The sequence below is a fragment of the Mustela nigripes genome, chromosome 9, assembly GCF_022355385.1.
Source record: "Mustela nigripes isolate SB6536 chromosome 9, MUSNIG.SB6536, whole genome shotgun sequence".
Classification (NCBI taxonomy): Eukaryota; Metazoa; Chordata; class Mammalia; order Carnivora; family Mustelidae; genus Mustela; species Mustela nigripes.
This window is the reverse complement of record NC_081565.1, coordinates 37,188,585-37,207,933: the sequence shown is the minus strand read 5'-3', so window position 1 is coordinate 37,207,933 and position 19,349 is coordinate 37,188,585. Positions and strand designations below refer to the sequence as shown.

Sequence of the window (19,349 nt, the reverse complement as noted above, 5' to 3'; positions counted from 1 at the left end):
CAGTTTGTTCTGGGAGGAGGGTGAGGTTGTACAAATGTTCACAAAGAGACAAGTAAAAATTTCTAATCACAAGAAACTGGAAATGACACAAACATCAATCACAACAGAGTAAGATGTAACATATCCTTACAATGGAGTACCACACTACTCAAAATGACTGACAAAATCAACATGAATGAATCTAAAACATTTAAGAGTCAAAATAGTATTAAAAAAAAAAATTCCATTTAAAACAAGATTGATGGGGGCCTGGCTGACTCAGCTGGTAGAACTCTTGATCTCACGGTTTGAGTTTGAACCCCATATTGTGAGTAGAGTTTACCTTGAATGAATAATTCAAGACTGAAAATGGCAGTATTAAACTATGTATTATTTATGGAATAAAAATTCTAAAAAATGGGGGCACCTGGGTGGCTCAGTGGGTTAAAGCATCTGTGCTCAGCTCAGGTCATGATCCCAGGGTCCTGGGATCAAGCCCCGAATCGGGCTCTGCTCGGTGGGGAGCCTGCTTCGCCATCTCTCTCTGCCTGCGATCTCTGTCTGTCAAATAAATAAAATCTTTAAAAAAAAAAAATTTCTAAAAAATTTTTTTAAAAAAAAATTTTTTTTTTTTTTTTTTTTTTTAAGATTTTACTTGAAAGATGGGCACCTGGCTGAGCCGTTAGGCTTCTGCCTTGGCTCGGGTCATAATCCCAGGGTTCTGGGATGGAAACCCTCATCGGACTCCCTGCTCTGCGGGGAGCCTGCTTCTCCCTCTCCCACTGCTTGTGTTCCCTCTCTCGCTGTGTCTCTCTGTCAAATAAATAAATAAAATCTTTAAAAAAAAAAAAAAAAAAAGGAAGATTTTCCTTGAAAGAGACAGAGCATGGGGCACCTGGGTGGCTCAGTGGGTTAAGCCGCTGCCTTCGGCTCAGGTCATGATCCCAGGGTCCTGGGATCAAGCCCCACACCGGGCTCTCTGCTCAGCAGAGAGCCTGCTTCCCTTCCTCTATCTCTGCCTGCCTTGCTGCCTACTTGTGATCTCTGTCTGTCAAATAAACAAACAAAATATTTTTAAAAAAAAGAAAGAAAGAAAGAAAAAAAGAAAGAAAGAGACACCACAAGCAGGGAGAGCAAAAGGTAGAGAGAGGAAGAACCAGCCTCCCCAGTGAGCAGGGAGCCCCCATGCGGGGCTGGATCCCTGGACCCTGGGATCTGAGCTGAAGGCAGATGCCAAACCAACTGAGCCACCCAGGTGTTCCCCCCGCCAGTAATAATAATACTCTACTTCTTGGCTAGTCATTTTATTCTTGTTTTTGAAAACTCTACGTGTTTTTATTCCTCATACATCGTTTTTGGTACGTATTCTCTATTTCTCAATAAAAATCATTAAGTATAAAAGTATTATTACATTTTTTTAAAATATACACTTTACATAAAGAAAAAAACAGATTTCTGGGGTGCCTGGGTGGCATCTCAACTCTTTGTTTCAGCTAGGGTCATGTCTCAAGGTCATGGGATGGAGCACAGTCGGACTCTGTGGCGCGTGCTTGGGATTCTCTCTTCCACCTCCTACGCCTCCCCTCCCTCATTCACATTCTCTGTCTGTCTGTCTCTCTCTCTCTCTCTCACAAGCAAATCTTTAAAAAAAAAAAAAAGAAAAGAAAAGAAAGAAAGGGTTTCAGGGGCACCTGCATGGCTCAGTTAGTTAGCTGTCTGCCTTTGGCTCAGGTTGTGATCTCAAAGTCCTGGGATCAAGCCCACATTGGGTTCCCTGCTAAGCAGGGTGTCTGCTTCCCCCTGCTCCTGCTCTCTCTCTGATTAATAAAATCTTTTAAAAAATTAAAAAAGAATTTCTACTAAAATGTTAAACCATGATTAACTCATTTTTATCTTCTGGTTTTCTCAGATTTTCTAAAATGTATTTTCTTAGGTAAAATAGTACCAGACAGCTTGACCCTAAAAACTTCCATAAGATGGAAATTTCAAAAGAGGAGGAACAAACTGATTTGGTCTAAAAACAATGTAATAGAATGCCTGTCAATAAATCCTAAAGCCAGTCTTTTTTTTTTTCCCTACACCCTATTTAAGCTAAACCTGTTCGTTTTTTGTTTTATTTTTAAGCCCACTTATTCTCTTGCTTAAGGATTTGAAAATACCAAACACTCTTAGCAAATTAAAGATCGCACCCTTCAAGGAGCACATGTTCCAGCTAGGCAGACACACAACACAGACAGCACTATGCACCTTGCCCAAGCCCATGAAAATAGCTTACAAAGGTATTTTAGGGGGGCGCCTGGGTGGCTCAGTGGGTTAAGCCGCTGCCTTCGGCTCAGGTCATGATCTCAGGGTCCTGGGATCGAGTCCCGCATCGGGCTCTCTGCTCAGCAGGGAGCCTGCTTCCTTCTCTCTCTCTCTGCCTGCCTCTCAGTGTACTTGTAATTTCTCTCTGTCAAATAAATAAATAAAAATCTTTAAAAAAAAAAAAGGTATTTTAGGTTTTCATCTGCCTGCCTGGACAGCAGCATGTTACGTGGCAAGTACTGTCAGAAGGTCCTCAGTTGAGACTGAGTGTTGAGAGTTTTTTTGTATGGGGATGAAAGGGCAGAAGGAAGCAAAAAAATAAAATGGAGAGAAAATAAAGGGAAGAGAAATAAAAATTTAAAAAAGAAAGGGAGGGAGCGAATGGAGAGAAAGAAGACAGAGAGGGAGAAAAACACCATTAACAAGAAGTAATTCTGAGCTCCTAAAAGTTCTCACACATATAATATCTAGGAGTGACCTGATAAGATTGAGATTATATGTAAAAAATTTTGAGTAATGTCCTCAGTATTACTGGACTGTGGACACACCATGTAACTTTATTCTTTTTAAAGATTTATTTATTTGAGGGGCACCTGGGCGGCTCAGTTGGTTAAGCCCCTGCCTTCAGCTCAGGGTCCTGGGATTGAGCATCGGGGTCCCTGCTCAGCGGGTAGCCTACTTGCCCCCCTCTCTCTACCTGCCCCTCTGCCTACTTGTGATCTCTGTCAAATAAATAAATAAATTTTTTTTTTAAAAAAAGATGTATTTATTTGAGAAAGAGAGGGAGAGAAAGCGTGCACACATGCGCTGTGCAAACAGTGGGGGCAGGGGAGGAGGGCAGATGGAGAATATCTTCAAGCAGTCTCCCCACTAAGCATAGAGCTAGAAACAGGATCTCCATCCCTTGCCCCATGAGAACACAACCTGAGCCAAAACCAAGAGTTGGATGCTCAACAGACTGAGCCACCCAGGTGCCCCCATACAGTGTAACTTGAAAGTTCCTATGTGACATCTTAGTTAAAAACAGATTAATAGGGCGCCTGGGTGGCTCAGTGGGTTAAGCCGCTGCCTTCGGCTCAGGTCATGATCTCAGGGTCCTGGGATCGAGTCCCGCATCGGGCTCTCTGCGGGGAGCCTGCTTCCTCCTCTCTCTCTCTCTGCCTGCCTCTATCCCTACTTGTGATCTCTCTCTGTCAAATAAATAAATAAAATCTTAAAAAAAAAAAACAGATTAATAATAACAACTGTTAATAGTAAGAAACAAGGCTGCAGCAACAGTAACTTGGAACTAAATCCAAATGAAAGTCTCTCCTCTATAAATCTGATAATCCCATAAAATGTTATGTTTTAGACCCATTCAAATACATTCTATTGCTTTCAGAGTTCCAAATGAAGAAAAACAAGCCACACATTCCTAACAACTTTTCTAAGAACTCTACATAGTCTTAAATGAAACATCTACTCCTTTAAGCCCCATTTCATAAATTCCAAATAGATACTAAGTTCCAATTCAACTGATTTTATCACCCAGTATGAAAGTGAGTTATCCAGGGGCGCCTGGATGGTTCAGTCCTTTAAGGGCCTCCCTTCAGCTCAGGTCATGATCCCAGGGTCCTGGGATGGAGTCCTCCATTGGGCTCCCTTGTGGGGGCGGGGGGGTGGTGTTGCTTCTCCCTCTCCCACTCCCCCTGTTTGTGTTCCCTCTCTCGCTGTCTCTGTTAAATAAATAAATCCTTAAAAAAAAAAAAAAGGAAAGAAAATTAAAACTTTTATTTTATTATTTATTTATTATTTATTTTTTTTTTTTATTTTTTTTTTTAAACATTTTATTTATTTATTTGACAGAGAGAAATCACAAGTAGATGGAGAGGCAGGCAGAGAGAGAGGGAAGCAGGCTCTCTGCTGAGCAGAGAGCCCAATGCGGGACTCGATCCCAGGACTCTGAGATCATGACCTGAGCTGAAGGCAGCGGCTTAACCCACTGAGCCACCCAGGCGCCCTATTTATTTATTATTTATTATTTCATTTTATTTTCAGAGTTATCTGAAAATTAAAACACTCTAGCATACATATCATGTCAGCAACAAATTCACAAACCTGGTCTTCAAAAATCCATGACAGCGTTGGTGGTATAGTGGTTAGCATAGCTGCCTTCCAAAAATCCATGACAAAAAAAATTTTACCCCAAATAAATTACCTTTTTTCCCCCCAACATTTTTTATTTTGGGGATGCCTGGATGGCTAGGTCAGTTAAGCGTCTGCCTTTGGCTCAGGTATGATCCCAAGGTTGAGATCAAACCCCACAACAGGCTCTGTGCTCAGCCCGAAGTCAGCTTGAGATTCTCTTCACCCCTGCCCCTCCCCTCACTCACACCCTCTCTCTCTAAATACTAAAAACATATATTTTTAAGTTTTATTTTTAAAAATTAAAAACAACAACACCCAAACCTGATTAATTTCATTCTTGGGCTTTAAAAAAAAAAAAAAAAAAAAGGATTCCATTCCTAAATATTTGAGTTGGGCCAAAATTATTTCAGAACTAAACCCAGGCTTATGTGGTGATATTCCCTCTAAGTCTTCCCTCTCTTTGCCTTCCTTTAAGTCATATCTTCACTCTCCTACGGGTTGGGGAGCAGGGAGGGAGTAACACTGATCAGTGATCCATCACCTTACCAGTCAACACAACTAGTGCTCTACACGCCACACTCCATTTACTCGAATTAATGAAGAGCCAACTAATGATCTCACAGGATTAATAAACAAAATAAGATGTAAGAAAGAGCAACTTCACAATCTATGAATTCATGTAGACTCCTTTTGAGCAGACATTCCTCAAACCTCTTCAACAGGCTTACACCAAAACCAAAAAAAAGTAGGGCACCTGGGTGGCTCAGTTGGTTAAGCGACTGCCTTCAGCTCAGGTAATAATAATCCTGGAATCCCAGGATCGAGTCCCACATCGGGCTCCCAGCTCCACAGGGAGTCTGCTTCTCCCTCTGACCCTCCTTCTCATGCTCTCTCTCTCTCTCAAATAAATAAAATCTTTAAGAAAAAAAAAAGTGTCTTATAACAACAACACATCTTAAGTCACCATTTTTTAAAAAGGATTCAGGGGTGCCTGGGTGGCTCAGTGGATTACAGCCTCTGCCTTCGGCTCAGATCATGATCCCAGCATCCTGAGCCCCCGCATCCCCGGCATCCCCAGCATCCAGCTCTCTGCTCAGCAGGGAGCCTGCTCCCTCCCTCTCTGCCTGCTTCTCTGCCTACCTGTGATCTGTCAAATAAATAAATAAAATCTTTTAAAAAACAAAATAAATAAATAAATAAATAATTTAAAAAAGGATTCGGGACCTGAGGCACCTGGGTGGCTCAGTGGTTTAAGCATACAACTCTTCACATTTCAGCTCAGGTCATGATCTCAGGGTTGTGGGATCAAACGGCGGGTGGGGATCCACACTCAGCAGCAGTCTTCTAATTCCTCTCCTTCTGCTCCTTCCTCCCATCTCATCCCCCCTCCTCCGCATGCACACAGTCAAGCTCTAGAAATACATAAAATCCTTACAAAAATAAAATAAAAAGTACTGGAGAATCAATACTTCAAGACTTAACACTTCCAAAGTGAAGGCTTCACTTCATACCAGTTTAAAACTTCAACATGGGTTTATACTTTCTACATGTAGTGTACTGTTAAAGTAGTAGAGATAGCAACCAGTTCCTTCCCATGAAAACACAAGGGCCTACTGAAATTTATCATTCTTCTTCATGTTCTACCATTTCTCCCTAAACAATAAAAGTCATGCAGGCTAATACCAAGAGACACTGTTGGTGAGCACTGCACAGGCTGCCATCAGTTACCAGGAAAGGGAAACGAGGTGTTATTGTTGTTCTAGCCTTGTTCTAAAGGCAGCTCCATGTGACTGCTGCTGGTACAGCCCACATTTAAAGAGAGAGCCTAGAGGAAACCAGAACAGCAGGAAACAGGCAGGAGAGGCAATTATCACAACCCTTTCCCATGGCCTCATTTCCATGCCTCCATTTCCAGCTGTATTTCATACACAACAACAACAACAAAAAAAACTCCTTTCTCTGAGTTGTTTCATTTCTGAGGGTCAGAAGCAACAAGGAAGCAAATGGGAAATCAGAGCTGTGGAAAACTAGCAAGGCAGAGATGGGGGAAATCTCATCACCCATGTGAACCAGCCTTAACGAGGAAAAATCACATGGAACATACTGGAGATAAGTAGAAGAGCAACGTGGGAGACTAATCAGTTCTGCCTAAAGATAAGTGTTCACAGCAATAGAAGGATGACAGACCCAGCCAAGGGGCCCTGCAAGTACATAAGAGATACTGGTGGACTATAAAACTCTATGGTCTCCAGAGAGTGGAATTTATTCCCTTTCCCGAAACAATTAAGTACCATGTCAATCTAGGCACCCAATGCCGAGGATACAGGAGAACTTAGGTATTAGGTCCATCTTCCTTCCACCTGTATTAGACAAAATGACACTAAAAATTAAAACGTACAATGGATGACAAAAAGTGAGGAATACACTACTGACATAACTCTTGGTTTAAAAAGTATACCATAAACGTTAATTAATAATTAATTAAAAGTATACCATCACTAAAGAGAAAATATAAAAGGCCTGGGTTCACCCAAAAAGTTAATTATATGCCCTCTGAATAAAAGATGTTTGGTTGGATACCTTTAAAAGACCATCGAAAGCCCTCAACTGTTAGTGTACAAAAGGGCTAAAGATAATAAGCCTAACTACTAACAGATATATCTCGGATATAAGCAGAAACCAATATCCAACAGAGGTGGTGGTGAAGCTACAAATTATGTCAAACAGGAGGTATCAACTCCTAGAGAGCAAGGATAGGCAACCAGCACTTAAGATGCCCTGGCAAAAAAATAAGATTGAAAACCGAGGGGAAGAGGTGGAAAAGCCAAGTGGGGAAGTGCTCCAGAGGCAAAGGAAACGGAAATGTAATTTACTAAAGAGAGAATAACGCAGAACTTTGGTTTACAGGGTGCTCTCAAAACTACATTAGAAAACTATGATAACACCAGACTAGAGGGACCGGGACTGAAGAGAAAAACTAAGTCCCCAAGAGTCTTAACACCAAAACCTCCCAGAATAAAAAGGAATAGAATCTAACTATTCCTCCGGGTAAACCGAGAAAAGCTACAGTGCGCAGAAGTTGGCTCTAAGACGCTCAGTCCCAAGACTAGCGACAGGCTTGAAAACGTAAAGATGGTCAGGATGGGAAACATCAGCGCGGCGCGGGAGCTCCAGCGGACAGGCAGGCAGGGACAGAGGTGGGAGAGAAAACCACACCCTCTAGGGCAGAAACCCGAAGCGGGGGAGGGGAAGGCGCCCCCTGGGGTTGGGTGGGGCCAGGCCAACTACGCCTGGGGTAGGCAGGAAGAAGCACAGGACGGCCCGCACAGAGAGGAAGGAAGGCGCCCGGGCCTGGGCATACTGGGGACGCATGAAGCTGGCGAGGGACGCTTGGCCCGGTCTTCGGAGTGGGCGCTGGGGCAGTATGAAAAGGGTTCGAGGAAAGTAGAGCTGAACCCAGGACTAGAAAACGCACGCTGCCACACTCAGGGCTCTGGAACAGGAAAGGAGAGAGAGGGTGCCAATTACCGCTGCTGTTCTCGCTGGACTCGGGACCAGCCGCCTCCGCCGCCGCCGCTCGTTACCTGCCAATGTGCCTCTTACAAAGCGGCGGCGGCGGCAGAGGCGCCCTGGTTCGTCACGTGACCTCTGCGTCACGCGCGAAGGAGGAGCCACCGCGCGACGCTCGTTCCCGGCCCCTCAGCCCGCCCACAGAGCACGTCGCTTCCTCCAGCCTCCCCCACGCCGTCTAGAGAGACCAACAACGCCGAGGTGCGGTTAGGCACCGGGAAGGAGCAAATAAGGGAGATCTTATAAAACCTCTCGTACTCAGAGTTGTCAAGAGGCTAGTACATACCACGTCCGGAATGCCCACAACTGCAGCTTGTCGCGCTGTGATGACCTCACAAGGCACCACGAGTCGCTCCCCGGCGACCGCCTTCCTCTCATCACGTGATGTGGCGCAACCATTCAAAACAGGCCTAGCTCCCCAAACCTTGCGCGGGGGGAAGGGGGAATACTATCGCCAGCATGTTGCGCAGCGAAAGTACCTACCACCGCAGCCTTTCCCTCGCGGGTTCATAGACCTTGCATTTATGACTTAGTGCCAAGGCAAAGCCGTGGGGAAAAACGGACAGTACTGACTTCTGAGACTAATACCAGTGGACGCTGCTTGCCGGGCAATGAACGCGGTTCCCGCTGGGAGATGTAGTCCCTGCGGGGGATGGGGTTTCGCTACTAGGTTCCCGGTCTCGCGCTCTGCTCCGCCCTCTGCGCGGGAAAACGCCAACGGCTAGCCCAGGTGCAGCATCGTGGAGCTGCAAGCTTCAATAGGAACTTTCCCAGGGCAGATGGGCCTCAGGGCTTCTGTTTTATTAAATGTGGGCCTTGGATTCTTTTACCAAGTCTCTTATGCGTAAACTGATTAACATTAATTGATTGTTTACTGCATGTCAATACAACAATTTTTTTAAAGATTTTATTTATTGGGGCACCTGGGTGGCACAGTGGGTTAAAGCCTCTGCCTTCCGCTAGTGTAGTGAACTCAGGGTCCTGGGATCAAGCCCCGCATCGGGCTCTCTGCTCAGCTGTGGAGCCTGTTTCCCTTTCTCCCTCTCTGCCTGCCTCTCTGCCTACTTGTGATCTCTTTCAAATAAATAAAATCTTAGAAGAAAGATTTTATTTACTTATTTGACAGACAGAGATCACAAGTAGGCAGGGGGCGGCAGGTTCCCCGCTGAGCAGAGAGCCCGATGCGGGGGCTCGATCCTAGGACCCTGGGATCACGACCCGAGCCGAAGGCAGAGGCTTTGATCCACTGAGCCACCCAAGTGCCCCTCAATACAACAATTTTTACTAAATCTTATAATAAATCCTTTGAGGCAGGGATTGCTCCCTGTAAAGAAAGGCTTAGGGGGCACCTGGCAGACTCAGTCGATAGGGTATGATAGTCTTTATGTTGGTGTTGTGAATTCGTGTTCCACCTTGAGTGCAGAAATTACTTTAAAAATAAAATCTTGGGGGCCTGGGTGGCTCAGTGGGTTAAAGCCTCTGCCTTCGGCTTAGGTCATGATCTCAGGGTCCTGGGATCGAGCCCCGAATCGGGCTCTCTGCTCAGCGGGGAGCCTGCTTCCTCCTCTCTCTCTGCCTGCCTCTCTGCCTGCTTGTCATCTCTCTCTGTCAAATAAATAAATAAAATCTTTAAAAATAAATAAATAAATAAATAAAAATAAAAATAAAATCTTCAAAAAGGTTGAGAGGTTGAGTTGTTTCTAGCTGAAGAGAACCAAACCAGATCTTCTGTCTCCAAACAATAATCTTCCTCTCGGAAAGATCTTTTTTAACTCCAGGTATTAAGCATAATTGAAGAGATAATGCTTTATACTTGTGGCATAGTATTTTGGAGTTTTGTGTGTTTTTTTAAGATTTTATTTATTTATTAGAGCGTGAGCAAGAGCAGGAGCAGGGTGGGAGGCCAGAGGGAGCGGGAGCAGCTGACTTTCCGCTGAACTGAGAGCCTAGTGTGGGGGCTCCATCCCAGGACCGTGAAATCATGATCTGAGAGAAGGCGGACGCTTAGCAGACTGAGCCACTCAGGCGCTCCAGTATTTTGGAGTTTAAAGTAGTTAATTCTCAAAGGCAGTATCTCGGGCTGGTTAAGTACACAAACTTTGGCCTTACCTCAATTTGAGCTTCTTTCCTTTGCAATACCACCACTTCACCAGGTAGTGAAAATTAAATGAGATCATGCAGGGGCACCTGGGTGGCTCAGCTGTTTAACTAACGGGCCTTTGGCTCAGGTCATCATTCCAGGGGCTGGGATCAAGCCCCACATTGAACTCCCTGTTCAGCAGGGAACCTGCTTCTCCATCTCTCTCTACCTGCCGCTCCACCTGCTGGTGCTCTCTCAAATAAATAAACGAAATATTTAAAAGAAATAAATAAATGAGCTCATGTAAAGTACCTGTTTGGCACATAGTTAAACCCTCAATAAACAGTAGTAATTACTTTCACACCTGGTATGTACCCTTCCGCCCAGCAGATAAGAAACAAAGGTTGGGTGGGGGTGGTGGGGAGCCTGGGTAGTTTGGTAGGTTAAGCGTCTGCCTTTGGCTCAGGTCTTGATCTCAGAGACCTGGGATGGAGCCCTGCGTGGGCGGGGGGGGGGGGGGGTAGTCAATCAATCTCTGTGTCCTCTCTCTCGCACTCGCTTGCTCTTAAATACTTTAAGAAAATAAATAAGGTAGCTATGGTGAGTGCTGTGATATGTTACAAAAAAAATTTTTTTTAAGTAAGGTGGGAAGGAAATTAGCATTAATTCACTTGTCTTTATGCAGGGTACTATGCTAAATACCAACTAACACCCTAGTTACTAATAGACTGTTGTAGGTTAAATTACTTGATGAATAACAATTGAAACCTTAACAGTCCTTCTCAGTTCAAGGGAAGCCTTTGTTATACATCTGAATTGATCAAAGAATGCTCAGGCTGAAACAAAAATTATCACGACCATTCATGTGTAGATGTATCTTATCTCTCCCTTTTGACAGTGAGCTGGAATTGCGCAGGGTCAGTTCAGTCTTCCTCCTCTTTGTATTCCTGCTTTACAGAACTGTGTGGGAGAGTCAAAGATAAAACCACCCTTGAGACGCAAAGGTTTTAAGCGAAAGAGTACAAGAAAACAATTCTGAAAACAAACGTTGTAACAGAAGCTATCTCTGTAGAGTGGGAAGGAGGGTTTGTGGTCGAGGGTGCTAGTAAAAAAGAACTAATCTAATCTATAACATTTTAATTTTTGCATAAAGAAATACTGGTTTTTTAATTAAAGATAAAAAAAGAGAGACCAAAAAAAAAAAAAAAAAAAGAGGGGTGTCTGGGTGACTCAATTGGTTGAGTGCCTGCCTGCCTTTGGCTAAAGTCGGGGTCAGCGGGGAGCCTGCTTCAACTCTGCCTGCCATTCACCCTGCTTGTGCGCTCTCTCCGTCTCAAATAAATAAATTAAATATATATTTAAAAAGAGAGAGAGAGAGGGACCCCTGAGTGGCTCAGTGGGTTAAAGCCTCTGCCTTCAGCTCAGGTCATGGTCTCAGGGTCCTGGGACTGAGCCCCACATCGGGCTCTCTGCTCAGCAAGGAGCCTGCTTCCCCCCTCTCTGTCTGCCTGCCTCTCTGCCTACTTGTGATCTCTCTGTCAAATAAATAAATAAAATCTTTAAAAGAGAAAAAAAGAGTTATGTTAGTTCTGTGACTGATACAAGATATGTCACCTTTCTAGTCCCTCAATTTCCTCTTCTGTTATATTCAAAAACATGTCTTTTCTGTACCAGGCACACTATGCTGGAGACTTTCGATAAATTATCATTTAGTCAAGGGAGAAGTCCCACCTTAGATCTAGGATCAGAGATAAAAATAAGGGCATCAAAGTCCTAAAACCTCACTAATAACAGTTATTACCACCTGGATGTAATAGAACTATCCTCTCCCAATAGGCTCCCCTAGAGGATATCACTACCATCCATGCCCACCCAGCCTGACTCTGATACATTGAAACTTATTTTACATCCTGTGACTGCAAAGAACATCACCATCCAATTCACTAGTTTTTGTTTAAATATCCTTGGCTGGACTACAATAAGAGCATAATGTGATGGAAAATACACTGGAAAAATCCTCAGAAGCCTGTTTTTTTAAGTCTGTAAACATGGCAGACAATAAAGAAGGTGGGTGAAACCAGATGAAGTCCATCTCAGAGAGACTCAGTAATGGGTAGCTGAGATTTAGGAAGATAAAATCAAAATGTATAAACTCCAAAGCTAATCACTGATTAAGTTCAAATCTAATCTCCTGACTCACAGTAAGTGATCATAATCCGATGCAATATACCTGCAAAAGAATGTGATAACTGAGTGGGAATGGTCTGCATAGAATCTAAAAAAAAAAAAAAAACCCTTAAGAAGCAAAAATGTACACCATGGAGGGAAAAGGATAGCTGGACCACCAGCACGTAGAACATTTTGGTCCCTTTGGCAGATCTCTCTCTTTAGCATATAGAGATGAATGATCCATGACTCTGAACCATAAAAATCATCCAAGATTCCCTTCCTATGGTTCATGTCAAGAGCAACCTTCTAATGAGAATCTGGCTTCTTCAGGCCACCCACTAACTCAGTTGGTGGAGCTTGAGACTCTTGATCTCAGGATTCTGAGTTCAAGCCCCACATTGGACCTAGAGCTTACTTAAAAAATAATAATAAAAATAAACAAGGGGCACCTGGGTGGCACAGTCAGTTAAGCGTCTGTCTCTTGCCTTCAGCTCAAGTCATGATCTCAGAGTTGTGAGAGAAGAACCCCATGTCAGGCTTCATGATCAACGAGGAGTCTGCTGGAAATTCTCTCTCTCCTTTGGCCTTTACCCCCACCCCTCTAGCTCACTCTCTCTCTTTCTCTCTCTCAAGTAAATAAATAAATCATTAAAGTAGTGAAATTCTGCTTACTTTACATGGCATTGCTGAATTCATGCAAGACACTGCCTATGAAAGTCCTCAGAAAATAACTGGAATTTAAGAATCCTAAGGAACTTGGGGCGCCTGGGTGGCTCAGTGGGTTAAGCCGCTGCCTTTGGCTCGGGTCATGATCTTGGAGTCCTGGGATGGAGTCCCACATCGGGCTCTCTGCTCAGCAGGGAGCCTGCTTCCTCCTCTCTCTCTGCCTGCCTCTCTGCCTGCCTCTCTGCCTACTTGTGATCTCTGTCAAATAAATAAATAAAATCTTAAAAAAAAAAAGAATCCTAAGGAACTATTACTACCATGAAAACCATTATTTGATTTCATCAATACTTATATAACCCAAGTCAGTAGTTGAGGTTTGGGTTCTAGAGGAATCCAGGAAGGCCTGAATTCTAGAACAAGGGTCAGCAAACTACAACTCACAGGTCAAAACCAACCCATCTCCAATTTTTCTACAAAGCCTTAACTAAGAATTATTAGCCATTTTCTCTTTTTTCTAAAAGACTTTATTTATTTATTTGACAGATCACAAGTAGGCAGAGAAGCAGGAAAGGCGGGGTTGCGGGGGGGGGGGGGGGATCCCTGCTGAGCAGAGAGCCTCATGTGGGGCTCGATCCCAGGACCCTGAGATCATGACCTGAGCTGAAGGCAGAAGCTTACCCCACTGAGCCACCCAGGTGCCCCTCTTTTTTGTTGTTGTTGTTTTAAAGTAAGCTCTGGGGCGCCTGGGTGGCTCAGTGGGTTAAAGCCTCAGCTTTTGGCTCGGGTCGTGATCCCAGGGTCCTGGGATGGAGCCCCACATCGGGCTTTCTGCTCAGCAGGGAGCCTGCTTCCCCCTCTCTCTCTGCCTGCCTCTCTGCCTACTTGTGATCTCTCTCTGTCAAAAAAAAAAAAAAAAAAAAAATTTAAAGTAAGCTCTATACCTAATGTGGGGCTTGAACTCACCTAAGATCAAGAGCCCCATTCGCCATCAACTTAGCCAGGCAGATGCCCTAAAGTCGAATGTTTGTTGTTGTTGTTTAGTTTTGTTTTGTTTTCGGGAGGAGTGGAGCAGAGAGAGAAGGAGAGAGAGAATCTTAAGCAAGCTCCATGCCTACCATGGAGACTGATGTGGAGATCATAACCTGAGGCAAAATTAAGAACCTGGTACTTAACCAACTGATCCACCCAGGCACTTCTTGTTTTGTCTCAAAATAAACTCTATAGTCAATGTAGGGCTGGAACTCTTGGCCCCAAGATCAAAAGTCACATGCTGCAGGTGCCTGGGAAGTTCAGTTAGTTAAGCAGCTGCCTTTGGCTCAGGTTATGATCCCAGGGTCCTGGGATGGAGCCCCACATGTGGCTCCATGCTCACTGAGGAGCCTGCTTCTTCCCCTCTCTCCTGCTCCTGTGCTCACGCTCTCTCTCTCTCTCTCTCTTAAATAAATAAATAAAATCTTTAAGAAAAAAAAAAAGTTGCATGCTCCCCACACTGAGCCAGCCACCTGCTCCTTATTAGCCATTTTAAAATGGTGCAAAACAGGGCACCTGGGTGGCTCAATCATTAAGCATCTCCCTTCAGCTCAGGTCATGATCCCAGGCTCCTGAGCTCAAGCCCCACATTCGGTTCCCCGCTTGGTGGGGACTCTGCTTCTCCTTCTCTCATTCCCCTGATTGTGTTCCCTCTCACTGTATCTCTGTCAAATAAATAAACAAAATCTTAAAAAAGAAAAAATTCCTTTCCTTTAAAAAATAAAAAAATGCACCCCAAAAATCAAAAGAAGAATATTTCATGGCACAAAAAACTTACCCCAAATTCAAATTTTAGTCTACTAAGTTCCCTTGTAACTCAGCTACAATTATTCACTATGTAGTCTATGGATACTTTCACGCTACAATAGTAGAGTTGAATATCTATAACAGAAACCATGTGGCCCAGAAACCCTAAAATATCTACTGTCTGGACTTTCACACAAAAGTTTGCAATCCCTGTTCTAGAAGATTCTGAGTGACCTTAGGCAAGGTACTTAATCTCATCCTATTAGTTTTATTATTAGTTTTCTCAAGTGCAAAATGGGGATCACAATGCTAGGCTTAAAAAGTTCAATATAATGTGGAGTTTGAATCTTTTTTTTCTTTTCTTTCAAAAGTGATTTTTTTTTTCTTTGAGTAATCTCTACACCCAACATGAGGCTTAAACTCATAATCCAAGATCAAGAGTTGTATGTTCTACTGACTGAGCCATTCAGGTGCTCTTGTGTCTTTTATTTTAATCCTTTTTGACTGTAATTTACAAAACCTACAAGAGGAAATACATACATACATACATACATATATAAAACTGAAAATGTTTCACAAACCAGTACCTATTCATATATTTATTTACTCTGAGTGTTTCAGTATACCCTTCATGTAGCATTCCTTGATAATACCATTTTACATAATCATGGCACATGAACCTGTTATTTTTCATTTTTTTCTATTTCTGTTTTTAAAAAATAGATGGGGGGGGTGGGGCGATGGGTGAAATAGGTGATGGGGGATTAAGGAGTACACTTGTGATGAGAACTGAGTGATGTATGAAATTGTTGAATCACTATATTTACATGTGAAACTAATGCTGTATGTTAACTATATTGGAATTCAAAGAAAAAATTAAAAAATAGGGGCGCCAGGGTGGCTCAGTTATTGGGTGCCTGACTTTCACTCAGGTCATGATCCCAGGGTCCTGGGATTGAGCCCTGCATCAGGTGCCCTGCTCAGCAGGAAGCCTGCTTCTCCCCCTCCCTCTCCCCTGGCTTGTGTTCCTCTCTTGCTGTGTCTCCCTCTGTCAATAAATGAATAAAATCTTTTTAAAAAATAATAATAAAATAGGAGCTTAGACCTAGTTTGTGGCAACGTGGCTAAATGCACCAAGAAGGCCAGAATCATGGGTAAATAGGGGACCTGTCATGGTGCCTCCCTCAGGAAAATGAAGAAAATTGAAATAATCCAGGAACCCAAGTACACCTGCTCCTTCTGTGGCAAAACCAAGATGAAAAGACAAGCTGTGGGGCTCAAGGGTGGCTCAGATGGTTAAGCATCTGCCTTTGGCTTAGGTCATGATCTCCAGGCCCTCCAATCAAGCCCCAAGGCAGCTTCCCAGCTCAGCGCAGAGTCAGCTTCTCCCTCTCCCTTCACCTCTCTCCCACTTGTGCCCTCTCTGTCTCTTTCAAATGAATAAATAAAATCTTCTAGAAAGAAAGAAAGAGTGGAAGGGAGGAAGGGAGGAAGAAAGATAGGGGCACCTGGGTGGCTCAGTGGGTTAAGCCGCTGCCTTTGGTTCAGGTCATGATCTCAGGGTCCTGGGATCGAGTCCCGCATTGGTCTCTCTGCTCAGCAGGAAGCCTGCTTTCCTTCCTCTCTCTCTGCTTGCCTCTCTGGCTACTTGTGATCTCTCTGTCAAATAAATAAATAAAATCTTAAAAAAAAAAAAAAGAAAAAAAGAAAGAAAAGAGGAGCACTGTGGCTCCTGCATGAAGACTGTCACCAGTGGCACCTGGACAGTACAACACCACTTCTGCCCTCACAGTAAAGTCAGCCATCAAAGGATTGAAGGAGGGCGCCTGGGTGGCTCAGTGGGTTAAGCCGCTGCCTTCGGCTCAGGTCATGATCTCAGGGTCCTGGGATCGAGTCCCGCATCGGGCTCTCTGCTCCGCAGGGAGCCTGCTTCCTCCTCTCTCTCTCTCTGCCTGCCTCTCTGCCTACTTGTGATCTCTCTCTGTCAAATAAATAAATAAAATCTTTAAAAAAAAAAAAAAAAAGGATTGAAGGAGTTGAAAGACCAGTAGAAGCTCCACCATTTCTTTCTTTCTTTTTTAAGATTTTATTTATTTATTTGACAGAGACACAGCTAGAAAGGGAACATAAGCAGGAGGAGTAGGTGAAGGAGAAACAGGCTTTCCATGGAGCAGGTAGCCCGATCCTGGGTTAGATCCCAGGACCCGGGGATCATGACCTGAGCTAAAGGCAGTTGCTTAACGACTGAGCCACCTAGGCGCCCCAAAGCTCCACCATTTCAAACACTGCTAGCCTATAATAAATTGGTTAATTTATGTAACAAAATTAAAAGATTTAAGTACAGTTTTGAATGGCCAAAAATGGGACAATTTGAGCAACAAAATAATGATAATATTTGATTGATTCAAAGCATAAATATCCATGAGTCAATACTGATATAAATAAATGGAAGCGGGGGACGCCTAGGAGGCTCAGTGGGTTGAGCCTCTGCCTTTGGCTTGGGTCATGGTCTTGGGGTCCTGGGACCGAGCCCCGAGTCGAGCTCTCTGCTCTCCTGGGACCAAGCCCCGAATCAAGCTCTCTGCTCGTGCCTCCCTCTCCCTCTCTCTGCCCACCTCTCTGCCTGCTTGTGATCTCTGTCTGTCAAATAAAAAAAAATTAAATAAATAAATAAATAAATAAATGGAAAGGGGGAAGGACAACTGGCCAGGGAGAAGCAAAAGCCCCACTGAGCAAGGAGCCCAGTGTGGGCCTCCATCCCAGGACCCTGAGATCATGACCTGAGCCGAAAGCAGACGCCCAATGACAAGTGCACAAAAGTCTAAGGAGAAATTGTATATCCATCAAAATATCTATGAATTATTACAGTGGGTTTGTTGTTGTTTCTTTAATTTTCAGTGAATCCAAATGTGTCTAAAGAAACTACTATGGTGTTTGAAAAGGTTCTTTGGTACTTCCATCAGTAGTTGGAGCTTAATTCCCCTCCACCTTGAATGTGGACTGCACCTAATAACTGAAGTCTAACAAATGGAGAATGGAATGAGAAAAATAATAACTTTATAATATAGAGACTTGACAGACACTACCTTAACCAAATGATCAAAGTTAACTGCAGAAAGCATATTGATATCATGAACACCCTGATATGAAGCAATGCAAAGGACACCTCACCTCTGAGGCATTCTTCCCAAAAATCTACCACCTGAGGGATATCAGGAGAAAACACTAGATAAACTCAAACTGAGGAATGTTATACTAAGGAACTCTTCAAATGAGTCAAAAGTCATTTAAAAGAAAAAAAAAAAAGGAAAACAGAAACTGAGGGAGATCACAGAGTCTAAGGAGGCATGACAACTAAATGCACTGTGGTATTTTGATTTGGAACCTGGGATTTTATTTTATTTATTTATTTATTTAATTTGACAGAGAGAGATCATAAGTGGGCAGAAAGGCAGGCAGGCAGAGAGGGGGAAGCAGGCTCCCCGCTGAGCAGAGAGCCCGAAACAGGGCTCAGACCCAGATACCATGACCCAAGCTAAAGGCAGAGGCCTTAACCCACTGAGCCACCCAGGCGCCCGGAACCTGGGATTTTTAAAAAAAGGATATTAATGGGAAAAATGAAAATATGCAAATAAAGGTTTAGTTTAGTTAAAAGTTTTGTACTGGTGTTCATTTCCTTTTTTTTGTTCCAGCGTTAATTTCTTACTATGATTTCTTCCATTCAGAGAAGCAAGATGAAGGTACATGGAAATTCCCTTTTCTTTAGGTGTAAAATTATTTCAAAATAAGTTTTAAAAACCCAGCAGGTCACAACCCACTAAACTGATTATTTTGGGTATTTTTTTTTAAGATTTTTAAAAATTTTTTGACAGTGTACTAGCAAGGGGAGCGGCAGGCAGAAGGAGAGTGAGGAGCAGGGAGCCCCATATGGGGATTGATTCTGGGACCTTGGGACCATGACACAAGCCAAAGGCAGACACTTAACCAACTGGGCCACTCAGGTGCCCCTCTTTTTTATTTTTTAAGATTTTTGTTTAAGATTTTTTTAAAGTAATCTCTATACCAAACATGGGGCTCAAATTTACAACCCCAAGGTCAAGAGTAGCATGGTCCACTGATGCCAGCAGGTGCCCCATGATTGCTTGACTCTTTAGTGTATCTAAATCTTCAGATTGAAAAAGACTAAATTAACACAAGTAAAAAGCTAAGAACATTGGCACATGGTAAATGGACAATAAATATTAGCTATTATCAATATCCCATAATATTGTTAATTTTCTTCTAATGGAGTGTGATGGTGGCTCAGTCAGTTAAGCATCTAGCCACTGAGGCTCTGTACTCAGTGTGGTGCCTATTTGAGAATTCTTCATCCCTCTGCCCCTCTTCCCACTTGCCCATGCTTGCTCTCTCTCTCAAATAAATAAATAAATCTTTAAAAAAAAATTTTCTGGGCATCTAAGTGCCTCAGTGGGTTAAGCCTCTGCCTTCCATTCAGGTCATGATCTCAGGGTCCTGGGATGGAGCCCTGAATTGGGCTCTCTGCTCAGCAGGGAGCTTGCTTCCCCCTCTCTCTCTGCCTGCCTCTCTGCCTACTTGTGATCTCTGTCAAATAAATAAATGAAACTTTTAAAAAATATATTTTTTTCTTTTCTTCCAGTTTCTTTTTCTTTTGTTCAAA

General features: G+C 43.4%; 1 protein-coding gene and 1 pseudogene across 4 annotated transcripts in view; one reads left to right on the top strand and one right to left on the bottom strand.

Annotated features, from left to right (window-relative positions):
- Positions 1-8,350, bottom strand: part of UBAP2 (ubiquitin associated protein 2) — a 134,679-nt gene extending 126,329 nt beyond the window's left edge. For 3 of the 4 annotated variants that reach the window (XM_059411483.1, XM_059411485.1, XM_059411486.1), the window contains exon 1: positions 7,939-8,045. The gene's annotated coding sequence lies outside the window, so the exon portion shown is untranslated. Of the gene's footprint in view, positions 1-7,938; positions 8,046-8,266 lie in introns of those variants that run through there. The other variant, XM_059411484.1, reaches the window with a different exon arrangement.
- LOC132024122 (large ribosomal subunit protein eL43-like) lies at positions 8,277-18,369 on the top strand (annotated as a pseudogene).
- Positions 18,370-19,349: the final 980 nt, after the last annotated feature.